Raw genomic sequence first — 17262 nt, 5'->3', positions numbered from 1 at the left:
CCGTCCCTTCTTTCCAGTATGGGTGACCACACCTGGAAAGTGTTGGCCAGGGACGATCCGGGCGCCTCCAGGTCCCGATGTACTCCGGCCTGCTCTTTCCCGGTCCGAAAAGATCAGGGCCTTGAGGACTGCCTCATAGAACTGAAGGAATGTCCCTGTGTTGCCAGCGCTCCGGGACAGCACAAAAGAGTTGTACAAGGCAACCTGCACCAAGTAGATCGCAACTTTCTTGCACCATGCCCGGCTTTTGCGCATGGCATTATATGGCTTGAGGACTTGATCAGAGAGATCAACTCCTCCCATATACCGATTGTAGTCGACAATACAATCGGGCTTGAGGACCGTTGCCGCAGTACCTCGCACAGGGACAGGGGTTATGCCGTTACCATGAATTGTGGATAGTACAAGGACATCCCTCTTGTCTTTATATCTGACCAGCAACAGGTTTCCAGTGGTAAGGGCACGGGTCTCACCCATGGGGATAGGTACCTGGAGGGGGTGGGCAGGGAGGCCGCGTTGATTTTTCCACACGGTCCCACAAGCGGACGTGGATCTGGCGGCGAGGGACTGGAACAAGGGGATACTAGTATAAAAGTTATCCACGTACAGGTGGTTACCCTTATCTAGCAGTGGGTGCATAAGGTCCCACACAAGTTTCCCGCTAACACCCAGAGTGGGGGGACATTCTGGGGGTTGAATACGGGAATCTCGCCCCTCGTACACACGAAACTTGTAAGTGTACCCTGAGGTACTCACAAAGTTTGTACAACTTCACGCCATACCTCGCCCGCTTTGAGGGAACATACTGGCGGAAAATGAGTCTCCCCTTGAACGCAGTGAGAGACTCATCAACCGCGACCTCCCTTCCAGGTACATAGGCCTGTGCAAATTTGGCCGTACTGTAAAGTGGGGTCTGGTAGAGGATGTCCCCACTCCAGTAATGCCTGACACTAGGTTTCTTGACCAGGCCCATATGCAGCATGAGGCCCCAAAATGTCCTCATGTCGGCTGCACTGACAGTCGTCCAGCCACCAGGCCTAGCCAAAAAGGAGCCCGGGTGTTGAGCTGTTGGGCGTACAGGTTCGTCTGCTCCACCATTAGATTTACCAGTTGGTCACTGAAAAAAATTACTAAAAAGTCATATTCAGTGAAGCCCACTGTGGAAATCTGGATTCCTGGTTGGCCTTCAAAATCAGAAATTACGGGCTCATAATGCTCTCCCTATCCCAGCTCAGGAGGTGTGTCCATGCTCTCCCTATCCCAGCTCAGGAGGCGTGTCCATGCTCTCCCTATCACAGCTAAGGAGGCGTGTCCATGCTCTCCCTATCCCAGCTCAGGAGCCAGTTGAAGGATGAAACTGAGCATGTGCGGCCATCTCAGTGAGCAGGTCAAAGAAATAAGAAAAAAAGCAAACAGCAGGTGACGCTACACAGACACATTTTATTGAATAACTCTGTGGCTTTGCTAACTTTTTAATTACATATAAATACAAAAGTATTCAGACCCAGGTGCTGGTTTGAAAACTGTAGAATATTTTCTGTGGGACAACCCCTTTAAATGCTGTGGGGAGAAAAAATGTTTCCCTCTGTAATGGAGATCGCAAATTCAAATAAGACATCTGGTATGTCACTGTCCATGTTGTGGGACTATTTGTGAGGTATTCCAGCTTCGCCTGCCTTTAAAGTGAATGGGGCCCGCCGCGAACTTGTGGTTCGCGAACATTTGATAGCGTTCGCAAACCGTCCAGGCCAATGTTCGTCCATCACTACACCCGGGACCCCCACCGATCAGCTGTTTGAGAAGGAAGTAGTGCCACAGCTTTCTCTCAGCTTTCCCTAGGCCATGTGACATCACATTCATTGGTCACATGGCCTAGGTGCAGCTCTATACGATGTACAGCGCTCTGATTGGTAAACTGTGAGAAGGTCTGTTGCATTCTCAAACAGCTGATCAGCGAGGATCCCGGATGTCAGACCACCACTGATCAGATATTGATGACATAAGGCTGAGTTCATACTTGAGTTATTTGGCCCTGTAACTGCCCAAATAAGTGAAGTGTGCAGTGATTCTAAGAGTGACGCCTGTCATCTGCATGTCATACTCACTCACAGTATTATTTCACTACCAAAGCAGACTCCATATGTGTGCAACTGCAAGGCACAGTGTTCTACACCACTATAAAGGCTCTCTGCAGCCAGGAAATAGCCGTTTTTTAACGTAATTCGCTGGGAATTTATTCGGATCGAACCAATTTTTTTTTTTTAAAAATTGCCGAAATGGCAAATCGAATTTTTAAATAAAATGCACTCATCTCTAGTTGCCAGGGGAGAAAGGTCAGCCTTTCGAATGGGAGACTATTTTGTTGCTTTCCAGTCTTCTGGACTCACAAAGGAGTGTCTTCGACTCCTATACACTGGGCATTCCATGGCTGGTTTCATGATCCTCCCAACAATTGGTCCAGCAATTTCATTAATTCCTCTTATTAAAAATGTGATATAGCAATATATATGTTAAATTAAAAATGTCCATGTTTAATACCCTGAAGCACAAAAACACTTTTATATTGATTTATCCAAACAAAACTAAATAAAAAAAGAGGACAACATTTTCTTTAGGCAAAAACACTTGTCTCACTTTAGCAAATGGCATTTATCATGTAGAGAAATTTAATACAAGGAAATTACTAATGTATTGTTAGTGTTCATATTGCCTCCTTTGCTAGCTCATTTTTCAGTCACATTGTACACTGCTCATTTCCATGGTTACGACCACCCTGTAATCCAGCAGCGGTGGTCGTGCTTACACAATATAGGAAAAGGCACTGGCCTTTGTGCACTCCCACAGTCCTGGCCACCAGGTGGTGAGGTGACAGGTTCTCTTTAAGTTCTGTTGAAATTAAGGGGCACATTTATTAGGACCGGCGTTTTAGATGCCGGTCATAATAAAAGCCTGTAGCTAGCGGGGTATCCGCCGAAGTTATGAAGAGGCGCATGCCTCTGCATAAGGCTCCATTCACACGTCCGCATCCTTTCCGCAATTTTGCGGAAAGGGTGCGGACCTATTCATTCTCTATGGGGACGGAATGGATGCGGACAGCAAACAGTGTGCTGTCTGCAGCCGCAATTGCGGAGCGCGGCCCCGATTTTGGGTCCGCAGCTCCGCAAAAAGATAGAGCATGTCCTATTCTTGTCCGCAGCTTGCGGACAAGAATAGGCATTTCTATGGGGGTGACGGGCTGGTGTGTTGCGGACCCGCAATTTGCGGGTCCGCAACACACCACGGACGTGTGAATGTAGCCTTACTTCAGCGCATCCACTTTCTACGCCTAAAACAGCAACTAAGCATTGACCCGCCATCTGCACCTGAAATAAGCCTAATTTAGGAGTATTTCAGTATAGTAAATGACCCCCTAAATCTGTGCAGCAGCTCTAGCCATTCTGACAGCTCCCTGACCGAATGTAGCTGCTTGCAGAATCTTTATATGTAATGTACATTCCAGGGGCATAGCAAGTAACCGTGGGGCTTCATAGCAAAATTGACTTGGGCCCCACTCTATCACGACCACCTTCTGCAGCAATTCCAGTACATGAATTTTATGATTATTATGGTCTCCCTGATGCACAAGGATAATGTAAAAGTTGAAGTGACTTTATTGTACATATTGTAGATAATATACACAGTTATGTCACAAAATAGCAATAATGCACACAGTGATGTCACTAGTAGGAGAATATACACAAATAGGTCATTGCATAGGAATGACACACATAGAAAGGTCATCATGTATCCCTTCTCTATGTTGAGAAGGGGTAATACAGGGTGGCCCACGAAAAAGTAGACAGTCTCCAGCAATAGTAGGACAAAATGAATGAGCAAGTGGATTGTTTTTTTAATAACCCACATGCCACACGATGCAGAAAGTGGTCCCCATTTATATCTATGCATTTTTGGGCACGTCGGATTATGTCGGCTGATACTACTTGTAATGTTGCGGATAGTGTTTGTGATATTTTCCTTCAGTTCATCCAGGGATGTGGATTGTTAGCGGACATTTTCTGTTTTGAATTTCCCAACAGATAAAAATTGCATGAGGACAAGTCTGAGGAACGTGGTGGCCATAACCCCTTGCTCACAGTTTGCTCCTACATCAACAGTTCATGAATCCGTGCCAGTGAGGTGTGGCATGTTGTCCCATCTTGTTGGAAAGAGCAGGACATTTTTGTTTCTGCAGCATCACTGCTGTAGAGCTGCAAGCAGTATCGGCCAACATAATCCGATGTGCCCAAAGATGCATAGACCGGAACAGGGACCACTTTCAGTATCTTTTGTGACTTGTGGGTAATTAAAAAAATAACAATCCACTTGCTCATTCATCTTGTCATACTATCGCTGGAGGTGGGCTACTTTTTCGTGGGCCACCCTGTATATAAGATAGGGGTAAACGTGGAGCCCAACAGTCATTATTTGCTGCACCTTATGTCTGAATGAAAATGCCTTTCTGGTATTTTACAGTAGAAACCCATACTCTTCAAAAAGTCTCCCAAGGTGTCCAGACCTAATTTATTTATTTATTTTATGCATTTATATAGCACTGCTATATACCGCAGCTCTTTACAGACATTAGCATCCAACTGTCCTTAATGGGGCTCACAATCTAAGTTCCCTATCAGTATGTCTTTGGAGTGTAGGAGGAAACTGGAGGAAACCAACAAGCACAGGGAGAACATACAAACTCCATGCAGATGTTGTTATTGGTCAGATTCGAACCTAGGACCCCAGCACTGCAAGGCACCAGTGCCAACCAGTGAGCCACCGTGCTGCCCACTCATGGCGTAGCCTTAATAAAAATAAATGATGCCATCTATCTCTATGAACGTATCTATGCTTCAAGAGGGACAACTGATTAATTCCTTAAGATATGGAAGCTCAAAAACTCTCAGAAGAATCTTGTCACCCACACTTTTAAAAATATGAGGTTCTTAGCACACAATCTGATGACATTGTGTGAGCCCATCTGCCACGTCAAGGCAACCTCATTCAGATAGGTCCCTACACTAAGACTTTTTTTTTTTTAATAACATGATTTACACTGATTTGCACTATTAATTTGAAAAGCCAAACTGATAAGCAGTATATTGGTGTTTCTCTATAACAACTGACTACTGTATATAAAATAATGTAAAAGCACACTGCAAGTGATAACACCAGTTACACTCAATATATCCTGTTATATGTATAACGTGTTAGTGTAGGGACCCACCTAAACAAGGAGGGATTAAGCACTGCAAAAGGGCTAACAAAACAGATGTGAATTTAATATATGAAATAGAATTCAACCCATGTAATGTTATAACAATATTGATTGCAACTGGTACACCATGCAATGTTTGTATAGTCAGTCACTGCAGAAGAAAAGCTTTTTTGTTTTTGGTGCATTATGTGGCGGAGGCCAAGCTTTGATTTTTCTAAAATGTAAAATTTAGAACAGAACTTTTCTCCTATTACTGTGTAACATTTTATGGATATCACGCAGGAAGTGTGACACAAACCTTATACACACAATATTGACAGCACTTACCCTATACAAGCACTACATACACTATATATACGCTATATACTCTACACATAATCAATATACAGACTAACTCTATAAAGATTACACTTATATACACACTACATAGACTACACTATACATATGCTATATACAGTACATTAATCCTATATGCTGACACTATATAGATTGCTTATCCTATATACACGCTATATACACTACACTTACCTTTTTTGCAGACATTAAATATATTACGCTTATCCTATAAGCACACTATATAGATTGCTTATCCTATATACACGCTACATACACTACACTTACCTTTTTTGCAGACATTAAATATATTACGCTTATCCTATAAGCACACTATATAGATTACACCTATCCTATGTACACACTATGTAGACTACACTTACCTTACACATTCACTATATACACTACACTTATCCTATAGACACACTATACAAACACTCTATATACTACACTTACCCTATATACAGGCACTTTATAGATGAATTATCCTATATACACACTATATACACTACACTTACCATATGTAATGCTATAATGACTACACATCATATACATACACTATATGCACTAAACTTACCCCATATACAGAAACTATATAAATTACACATATCCTATACATACAATATATACATTGCACTTACCCCACATATAATATGTATATATATATATACTACACATACTATATATACAGATAATATATAAATTAAACAACACTTACCCTGTACAAACACTATATACACTATACATTTACTATATACTCTACACATACCTAATATACAGACTAGTTATAAAGATTACACTTATCATATATACAAAACATAAATACTACATTTATGCTATATACATACTACATAGACTACACTATGCAGATATACTATATACAATACACTTAACCTATACATAAACTATATACACTATGTTTATCCTATATGCAGACACTATATAAATTGTTTATCCTATATAAACACTATATATACTACACTTACCTTATATACAGACATTAAATAGATTACGCTTATCCTATAAGCACACTATATAGAATATACCTATCCTATGTACACACTATGTAGAGTACACTTACCTTACACATTCACTATATACACTACACTTACCCTAAACACACACTATATACACTATACATACACTATATATACTACACTTACCCTATATACAGGCAATATATAGATTAATTATCCTATATATATATATACACACTAAATGCACTACACTTACCGTATATACACACTGCATTGATGAGACATATCATATGCATACACTATATACACTAAACTTACCCAATATACTAAACCTATATAAATTACACTTATTCTATACATACAATATATACATTACATTTACCCTACATATATACACTACACTTACCCTATATACAGACACTATATAGAATAACTATCATATATGCACACTATATGCACTACACTTACCGTATATACACACCATATAGACTACATATACCATATACATACAATATATATATTACACTTAGCCAATATACAGGCACTGTATAAATTACACAACACTTAGCCTATAAAAACACTATATATACTATACATATACTATATACTCTACACATACCCAATATACAGACTAACTATAAAGATTACACTTATCTTATATATAAAACTTAAAGACTACAGTTATCCTATATATACACACTACATAGACTACACTATATATATGCTATATACAGTACACTTACCCTATATATAAACTATATACACTACATTTATCCTATATGCAGACACTATATAGATTGCTTATTCTATATAAACGCTAAATATACTACACTTACCTTATATGCAGACATTAAATATATTACGCTTATCCTATAAGCACACTATATAAATTACACCTATCCTATGTACACATTATGTAGACTACACTTACATTACAAATATACTCTATTCGCTACACTTACCGTGTGTACACACTATATTAACTACACATACTCTATATACACTAGCCTTATCCAGTATACAGACACATTATAGATTACACCAATCCTATATACACACTACATAGACTACACTTAACCTACACATACACTAAAATCGTTGCACTTACCGTATAATACAATATATACACTACACTTACCTTATGCACAAACACTATAAAGATTCACTTATCCTGCATACACACTATGTAGACTACACTTACCTTATATACACACACACACACACTATGTAGACTACACTTCCCCTTTGTACATACTGTATAGACTACATTTACCATATATAGAAACTTTATAGACAATACTTACCCTATATATACACTACATTTATTATAGTTACCATATACATACACTATATACACTACACTATATACAGACACTATATAGATTACACTTATCCTACACACATGCGCTATATACACTACGGTTATCCTATATACACACTAATACACTACACCTTATTCATACGCTATATACACTTACCCTATATACAGACTAACTATAAAGATTATACCTGTCCTATATACACAACATAAAGGCAACACTTATCCTATCCTCTGGTCCGTGAGAAGGTTCTCTGTGAAGACTGTGGAGACTGAAGATTGTGTCTGAATTAAAAAGAAAACATGACATAAATATTGGAGCAGTTGTTGGACTCTTTAACACATACTGTCTATCAGGATGGACCCCGTGTCTCAATCTTGTATAAAACAACGAGTGACCCCGATGTCCATTGTAACTTGTCACACCTCACCTTTCATTTGCTAAGTGAACTGAACAACTGCAACTTCTGATACTCACTCATTTCCAACATTCTGTCATTTTCTGTGAGTTTGTTGATGTCGTCACATAAAAAATGTACATGTAGTCTCAGCCCAATGGAGATTCTTAAAGGGTTGCAAAAAGAAGTATAAAAAGTATTTCCAAATCGTGCACCGAGACCCGAATTAGCATATTCATTAAGATATCTCTGCAACTGCAATTTGGGCAATTTGGGTAATAAAAGTATCAAGCATATTTATATTTTTTATTCACATATAGCCGTAACAGGGCTTGTCTTTTGCACTACAAGATGTACTTTTTTTTTTTTTATCAATTGTCTTTTTATTGACGATTTTTCCAAGAATAAACATGTACATAAAAAAAAAAAAGCATGACTTTAGAGTACATTATTCATGATACAAAGATTTAACTAACGGCATTTGAGCAGAAAAATAGCATACATCATATTTTTATATACATATATCTTTACATTGAATAAGTCTGAGAAAATACATACACAATAGTCATGGATGAGTATTACTGTAATAAGAGCCTATAGGCTACTAAAGTAACAAAGTATCTATATTCGCACTAACTATGCAGAGTTATACAAAATTTACTGCAAGAAAGATTTGGACATACAAAGGGGAATGACAAGACTTGACACATTAGGGTTAGGATGGGTGGGGTAAGGTGTAGACTCAGTCAGTTTGAGACATCAAACACCATGTCCCATTGCTTCCAAACTCGGTCAAATTTATCCACCGAGGCAAGCAATGTAGCCGACATATGTTCGAGGCGTCTGACTTCTAATACACTATTTATGAGTTCAGCCCGTGATGGGCAATCTGTCCTCTTCCAAAATCTTGCTAGCAAACGCCTAGCCGCAGTCAAGATGTATAGCATTAACTTTAATAGGTGCTTCTTTAAAGGTATGTGTGGAATATTCAGCAAATATATGTAAGGGTCTAAGGGGAACCTTACTTCAAACAAGCTGTATAGAACTTCTTGTACCATAATCCAGAATGGGGTTAGAATCTGGCATTCCCAGAAGATATGAATATGTGAACCCTACTCCGTGTTGCATCTCCAACAGCAATCCGAAATATCAGGATTAAACTTATGCAATAACTGCGGAGTGTGGTACCAGAACATCATTATTTTGTAAGTGTTCTCTCTGTGAATAGCACAGGTTGATGTCATCGCAGCTCTCTGCCAAATTATCTTCCAATCATCTACTGAAATAGAACGGTGTAAGAGCGATTCCCACTTAGACATGTATGAATGACGGATAGATGCAGGAGAGGCCGGGGAGGAGAGGAGCACATATATTTCAGATACAAGACCCTTAGTAGACTCCGAGAGCTTACACGTCTTCTCAAAGGACGTGGGGACAGATACCTGTTTTGAATGAAACAATGTAGTAAACAAATGCTGGATTTGCAAGTACTGATATCTAGTAACTTCAGTAAGTGACCTAGAACTTCTAAGTTCATTAAATGAAAGTAGTTGTAGCGTTCTATAATGAATCATATCTGCAAACCTAAACATTTTTTTGGAAAACCAAGGTTTAAAAAAGGAGACTTTTGACCCAACATTGAAAAGTGGTGTAAACAGAAAATATGTCATGGAGGATTTCTCGGAAACCAGAGAGAAACGGTGTTTACAATATTGCCATATTTTGTATGTATGTAGCATTGGTCCTAACAATTCTGGTAATTGAACTTGGGGAATTGGGGACCACAACAAAGAGTTAGGATGTATCGGAGCAATCCACAATTTTTCAATTTCCATCCACCTGGAATAAGCATAGAGTTTAGACCATGCCGGTAACCGTATAAGATGTGTGGCCCAATAATATTTGGTAATGTCTGGAACTGCCAATCCCCCTTGAGATTTCAGGGCCATAAGGGTACTACTAGCTATCCTATGCCTCTTCCCATTCCATATGAATTTAAATATACCAGCCTGCAATGCTCGTAGTTCCGTCCTTGGTACATGTACCGGGAGGGTCTCAAATAAGTAGAGTAGTTTTGGCAAAATAGACATTTTAACTGCCGCTATGCGGCCGAACATGGATATGGGAAGAGACATCCATTTAGCCATTTGACGCTTAAGTTCTTGAAAAAGGGCAGGGAAATTATGGGAATATATAGAAGAATACGTTGCCGCCAGATTCACACCTAAATAGCGCAAGGCAGCATCTTGCCAACGAAAACGATAGTTAGATTGTAACGTAGCTAGGACGGCTGCCGGCAAATTCAAGGGAAGGGCTTCTGTTTTCGAGGAGTTAATCTTATATCTGAAAAGCCGACTATATAGTGTTAACAAACCAAATAAGTTGGGCAAAGTAATATGTAGGTCTGATAAAGTAAGTAGAACATCATCTGCGAATAATGATATTTTATATTCAACTTGGTTAACCATGATTCCATGGATGTCCGGGTGGGACCTGACTGCTGCGGCTAAGGGTTCAATGCAAAGCACAAACAAGAGAGGGGAAAGCGGACATCCCTGCCTGGTGCCGTTTTTAATCGAGAAAGGAGCTGAGTTTGCATATGGTAATTTAATTGTCGCTGTAGGATGGCTATATAATGAATGGAGGGCTGAGAGAAAGGGACCAGAGAATCCAAAAGCCTGCAGGGTGGAAAACATAAACGGCCAGCTTAAGCGATCAAACGCTTTTTCAGCGTCTAGGCTCAATAGTAATGCCTGTTGATGCTGTCTATTGACAATATCTATTAGATTGATAAGTCTTCTCGTGTTATCTCCACCCTGACGGCCTCTCACAAAGCCAACCTGATCTGAGTGTATCAATTGGGGGAGCCAATACGCCAACCGGTCCGCCAACAGCTTGGTGAATATTTTTAGATCAGAGTTTAGAAGAGCAATAGGGCGGTAATTTGCGCAATCTAGGGGGTCTCTTCCCGGTTTCGGAATAAGAGTTATATGGGAATGAAGCATGGTTTCTGGTATAGCTGTACCTTGTAAGAATGAGTTAAAAAGCGTACACAGATGGGGTATTTAGAAGAGATGAAAAAGTCTTGTAGTAAGAATAGGGTAACCCATCCGGCCCAGGCGATTTGCCATTAGGTAACTGGGAAATTACACCTTGAATTTCCTCAGTCGTGATCTGGGCATTAAGCGCAGACCCTGCTTCTGATGATAGTTTGGGTATACTACTTTGAGCCAAGAAAGAGTTAAATAGTGTCTGGCGATCAACTGGGTCGGAGGGTGTCTGTGGTGTAAGGGAGTATAAAGAAGCATAGTATTTCTGAAATTGGTCGAGTATCGCTTTGGGGTCGTACACCATGTCTCCATTGCTCGTTCTCAGGGACATTGGGGTAGTAGTCGCGGTTGACTCCCGCAGCTGACGGGCTAAAATAGTGTGTGATTTATTCCCCCACATGTAAAACCGTTGTCGCGAATACAGTAGGAGTTTACCAGTTTTTTCAAAAGCCATTTCACGCAACCGAACACGGAGGAGTACTATACGCCGTAGCAAATGACAGGAGCGATGAGACCCCAGACGGGCTTCCAACTGTTTGAACTGGGAAAGGGTGTTATTATAACGGAGATTATAATCTCTTTTCAATGTAGTCCTTACACTAATACACTTGCGGCCTTATGCGCTTCCCACAATATAGCTACAGATGGGGCCGAGGGCTGATTAAAAGCAAAGTATTCCTCCAAGGAACTTCCTAACTCCTGCCTAGTCGGCAATTTAGTTAGTAGAGATTCATTAAGCCGCCAGTGGCATACCCTAGGACGAGCACCCCTTGGATTAAACGTGACAGAGATTGGCGCGTGGTCTGACCACATAATATTTCCTTTTGTGTCAGCACTGGCTGAATATATTCGTGGATAGGATCGGGCCGCAAACTTAAAGGAGCCCTCTCTGTCAAAATGCGTCTCCTGCAGAAAAACAACGTCTGCCTTTTGAGATTTACATTCAGTGAGAGCTAGACGTCGTTTTGCATTAGAGTTGAGACCTTTAACGTTCAAGGAAATGCACTTAATCATGAGTGTACGTGTTGTAACAATACTTGCCAATGACCAGAGAGGGACCCTGCAGTGAGCATCCTCCTCCATATACTGAAACTCGTCTCAGTATAACATCATTAAGGAACCTAGGGGGAAGAGACATAAGGGAAGAAGGGAAGACAAAGGACAACATATACGACAAAGAACATGATATATAATTCTGAACAATGGGTGTGACCACCCAGTCAAGACTCAATATAACGTGAGCAAAAATGAAAAATAAAGCCCACGTCTGTCCCACCTCAAAATCTAGAGTGAGGGAAAGAGAGAGGGCAACAAATAGAGTCCCGTCGGTAGGGACCTGACTGGACGCCATAACAGGCGAGGCAAGAACGATAGCTCAGGGAATACCTGAGACAAAACAGGTCAAAAAGAGAGATAAACAATGCAATAAAAAACAATTGCACTAACTCTTAGAGCTGCTGCTCAGAACAGTTATCTGAAGGCCTCAGAGGGGGTCAATCCCTCAAAAATAAACTTTCAAGGAGGCGCGTCACGAAGGGGAGATCCAGATGCTCCCGTTTGGGATGGAGGTCGATTTCTTTTCCGCTGGACTGTGTGCCATGATGGGGCAGGAGCTGAGGGAGGGTCCGGGATCTCCCAATTATCAAGGACCGGAGTGTTAAGGCCCAAAGAGGAACAAAAACGGGATAAGTCCGCGTGTGTGCGCAAAACTGAGGATTTGCCATTCTTTGTAGCAATTAAAGCAAAGGGAAAGCCCCAACGGTATGGGATTTTGAGATCTTTCAGACATGCTAAGAGAGGTTGAAGGTTTCTCCTTTTCTGTAGGGTCAGCCAAGATAAGTCCTGGTATAGGTGAACACTTGAGCCTTTGAAAGAGATCGCACGTAAGACGCAAGCTTTGGCCATAATGGATTCTTTCAGGCGGAAGTCATGTAGGCAACAGATCACATCTCGTGGTTGTGACGTAGTGTTTTTCGGCCGAAGCGCTCTGTGAGCCCTATCAAGTTTAATGGCCAGCAGTGTTTGGGGCGCCAAAATCAGATTAAACAGTTCGTTCAATATAATGTCCAAGTCCTCATCAGATTCCGATTCCAGCAAACCCCTAACCCGTATATTATTACGGCGTCCTCTGTTGTCCAGATCTTCCAGATGATTAGTATTCTCTTTAATAGCTTGGGATTGAGTGGCTATAATAGACTGTAGCTTAGACACATATCTTCTGGTGTCATCATGCTCCGTTTCAATTTGATCTACACGAGCAGACACTTGTTGAAAGTCCACTCTTAAAGAGGAAATTTCTGCTTTAAAGGCATCATGCACCCCAGCCACCATTACTTTAAAATCCTCTTTTGTGGGCATCTGCTGCAATGCTTGCTGCAGAGATTTCATATCTTGGGAAGCACAAGGGAGATCATCCCCATTCTCATCCCCAGAAGCTGTACGTTGGCTCCAAACATTTATTTCTTCAGGGGGGTGTAAAGGGACATAAGCTGTGTCCGCCTCAATATCAGGGCTGTCTCCCCATTCTCGGCGGCGTGCCGGCGTAGCCGCAGGCTGTCTGGCCTGCTTAGGAGCCGTTTTGGGCGGCATATTGGTGCTTATAAACTGGGAGCCAGGGGACTCCAGGCTCAGGCTAGGGGTATCGGTGGGCCGAACCGGCACAAAGTCTACAGCCAGGGGGCAAAGAGAGGATTCCCCTGCTATCAAGCTGCTGCGCTCACCTGCCGTGGTAGAGAAGGCGGGAGCCGCCGGCACTGTAATGGCATCTGTGACGAGTCGCTGGAGAAGGCCGCTCTGGGAAGACAGGAGCTGGGAGCCGCGGGTAAGGTAAGTATCCAGGGTTCTTTCCCCTCGGGAGGAGGACGGGTGGGTAGTGGGCTTCTTTAGGGGTAACTTTTTCCCCATGTGACGCGCCGCTGTAAGCGAATTTGCCCCGAGTTAGAAGCAGGAGCAGCGGAGCTCAGGGATCACGCCGCCATCTCTGTAGACGTCCAGGCCACGCCCCCAAGATGTACTTTCTAATCGCGCCATTTATAGTTGCATACAATGTGAATGGGAAGCGGAAACAAATTTCAAATGGGGTGGAATTGTAAAAAAATAAACAATTCTGTAACATTTATATTAGTTTTTTTTAACACCGTTTCCTATGCATTAAAACTGACCAATTATTTTTATTCTTGGTCATTACGATTACATTAGTCCCAGGTGCCTGCAGTTTAAAACAGAAGGCACCTGGCGGATATCGCGCCCGCTCTGCTCATGTGGTTTTTGTTGCAGAAGCGCACAGAAATCCGTACAGAAATTTGTGCTGATTTTCTGCACCTTACCTTACACCTGTGTACAGGCACCCTAAGGCTTGGAGGGGAGAATGCAAATTAACTCATACCAGCCCAACCAACTATCTGAATAAAAAATTACCCTTTTTGGGAGGGTTTTTCCGATATTTTTTATGACTGTGTTCAATCCAAAAAAGCTGGTTTCACAAGTTAAGGCCTCATGCACACATCCGTGCCGTTTTTTGCGGTCCTCAAACCGCGGATCCGCAAAAAACGGAAGCCGCCCGTGTTGCCTTCCGCAATTTGCGGAACGGGCGCCGGCAATATAAATGCCTATAACAACGGTCGTGTGCATGAGGCCTAAAGCCGCAATGCATATGAAGAACCTAACTTACAGGCAACTACATGAGATGAGTTTAAAGACGCCAAGAATTTTCACATTTTAAGTCTTCATTCACACAGTCAGTGATTTCTGTGGTCAGTGATTTCCATCAGTGATTGTGAGCCAAAACCAGGAGTGGATCCTACACAGACATAAGGTAGAAGGGAAAGATCTGCGCCTGTTCTGTGTTTTGGACCCGCACTTGGTTTTGGCTCAAAATCACTGATGGAAATCACTGACCAAACACTGACTGTGCGAATAAGGCCCTAATGCAATCATCGGCAGTGTCTCCCATTCTTTATACTTCACCGTTCTTTAGGTAACTTCACCACAAGTGTTGTAGACCTGACCAAAAGTCCTATTTTCCCTAGACACATAATAAACCGTTCAAATTTAGGGAAAACGCTAAACATCTTTCCCTGTTTTATTGTATTTATTGTAGCTTACTAAAAACACACCAGTGTTATACAGAGATATCCCGCACCTGAATATAACAGTTAGATATATCTCAGTATCTTACCCCAGAAATCCCACCGTGAGCAGTGGGCGTAAAAGCAGCTCCTCCGGGTGTCTCCGAAATTCATCACTAACCATAAAATCAGTTTCATCTCCCAAGGAGCCAACTGATGATTTTTAGATTCAAGCCGACCAACAGCTGTCTGTTTACTGCAGTTGCCATGGTGATGTCAACATCAGAGTTAAAGGGGACATTACCTTCCTGATAACTTTTTCTTTTCAAATACTAATCTTGATGAATTCCTGCACTTATGTCAAGTGTGAATGAAATCCAATAATCCAGATTTTTTTTTAAGTAGTGGCAATCTCCAACGGGATCTTAGTGCTGGAGTGCCTGTTAGGCCAGGTTCACATCACCGTTTAGCTTTCCGTTCTTCTGTATTTTAAGCATCCGTTATGCTCAGTTATGCACGTGTTGCATCCTTTTTAGCCATTTCCGTCTGTGATCCGTTATTTTAGAGGGAAAAAATTCCTACAAATTTTGCAGTCTAAAATAACGGATCGTAGACAGAAATGGCTAAAACGAAGGCAACATGTGCATAACAGATGCTTAAAATACATGTGAACTCAGCCTTAGGCCTCATGCACACGGCCTTTGTGCGGTCGTTCCGTGCATTGGGGACTGCAATTTGCGGTCCCTAATGCACGGGCAATGTCCGTGCGGCGGCCATGACGAATCGAGACCTATTCAACTTCAATTCCTTTGCTGTCTGGATTCATTTTTCCATCACATTATACACTGCTTTTTCCCATGGTTACGACCACCCTGTAAACCATCAGTGGTGGCCCTGCTTGCACACTATAGGAGAAAGCACCAGCCTATGTGAGTTTCCACAGTCCTGGTCACCAGAGAGGATTACAGGGTGGTCATAACCATGGTAACGAGCAGTGTATATGTAACGCCCCAGAGTGGCATTACCACTTCTTCACGCCGCTACTATCTCTAATGTGCTAATATCATGTCATCTTGTGTATTTATTTCAGGTCCACTACACTGTGCATTTCTAATGTTTGCAACTGTTGTGTTTAAATGCAATTTGCCTGGTTTACCAGCAGGTGGCAGCAAATACGGCAGAGCTATAGTTAGGTAGAATGGAGCTTTCCATTCCATTCTATACCCCCTCGGTGGAGGAGTGGGCCAGTCCCACTTCCTGCATGAAGGGTGTGGATTAGTGAGAGTCAGTTCCAGCTTACCCCCTGCCAAGGGAGGGTGTGCTGGGCACGTCTCTCCTGAACATGCCCAAGCCAAGCCATCCAGAGCACCCTTAGCTCTGCTGGACATGGAGGCCAAAGCTTGAAGCCTCAGGAGCCAGGGGGAGTATTTCCTTGCCAAACATAGAGTCAGACTACTAAGTGTTGTGCAGCATAAAGAAGAAGCAAAGTTATACAGCCAGCCTGATAGTACAGCAGAGCCAGAGAGCAACAAATGTAGCAGTGATGAGTTTGCCTGCCAGAGTCTTAATGCTAAAGCCTGCTGGGACCAAGGCAAAGTTGGAACTGCATCTCAAGATCTGGACTCAAGTTATTCTTTTATCCCTCAACTATTCCCACTATTTGTTTGCTTCGGAGTCAACGCCTTTGGTCCAGCCGTATACAGGTAGGAGCACCGTGACACTCACACCTCATATAAAGGGACATTTTAGGCCACCCTATACCACTCGGCTGTTCCTACACCTGGGACGCGACATAGAGGGCCCTGTGGCTCGGCCGCCCATTGCATATACTCACCTCATCCACTTGCACACAAAGAGACAGTAACTCC

General features: G+C 42.0%; 1 long non-coding RNA gene across 1 annotated transcript in view; it reads left to right on the top strand.

The window, feature by feature from the left end:
• The window catches only part of LOC120989773, a 27049-nt gene extending 9787 nt beyond the window's left edge, over positions 1-17262 (top strand). The window contains exons 2-3 of the long non-coding RNA XR_005776319.1: positions 11552-11554; positions 17252-17262. This is a non-coding gene — a long non-coding RNA (uncharacterized LOC120989773). The remainder of the gene's footprint in view (positions 1-11551; positions 11555-17251) is intronic.

Source organism: Bufo bufo, chromosome 2, assembly GCF_905171765.1.
Source record: "Bufo bufo chromosome 2, aBufBuf1.1, whole genome shotgun sequence".
Lineage (NCBI taxonomy): Eukaryota > Metazoa > Chordata > Amphibia > Anura > Bufonidae > Bufo > Bufo bufo.
The sequence above is the reverse complement of the archived record's forward strand: the minus strand, read 5'-3'. Positions and strand labels throughout refer to the sequence as shown.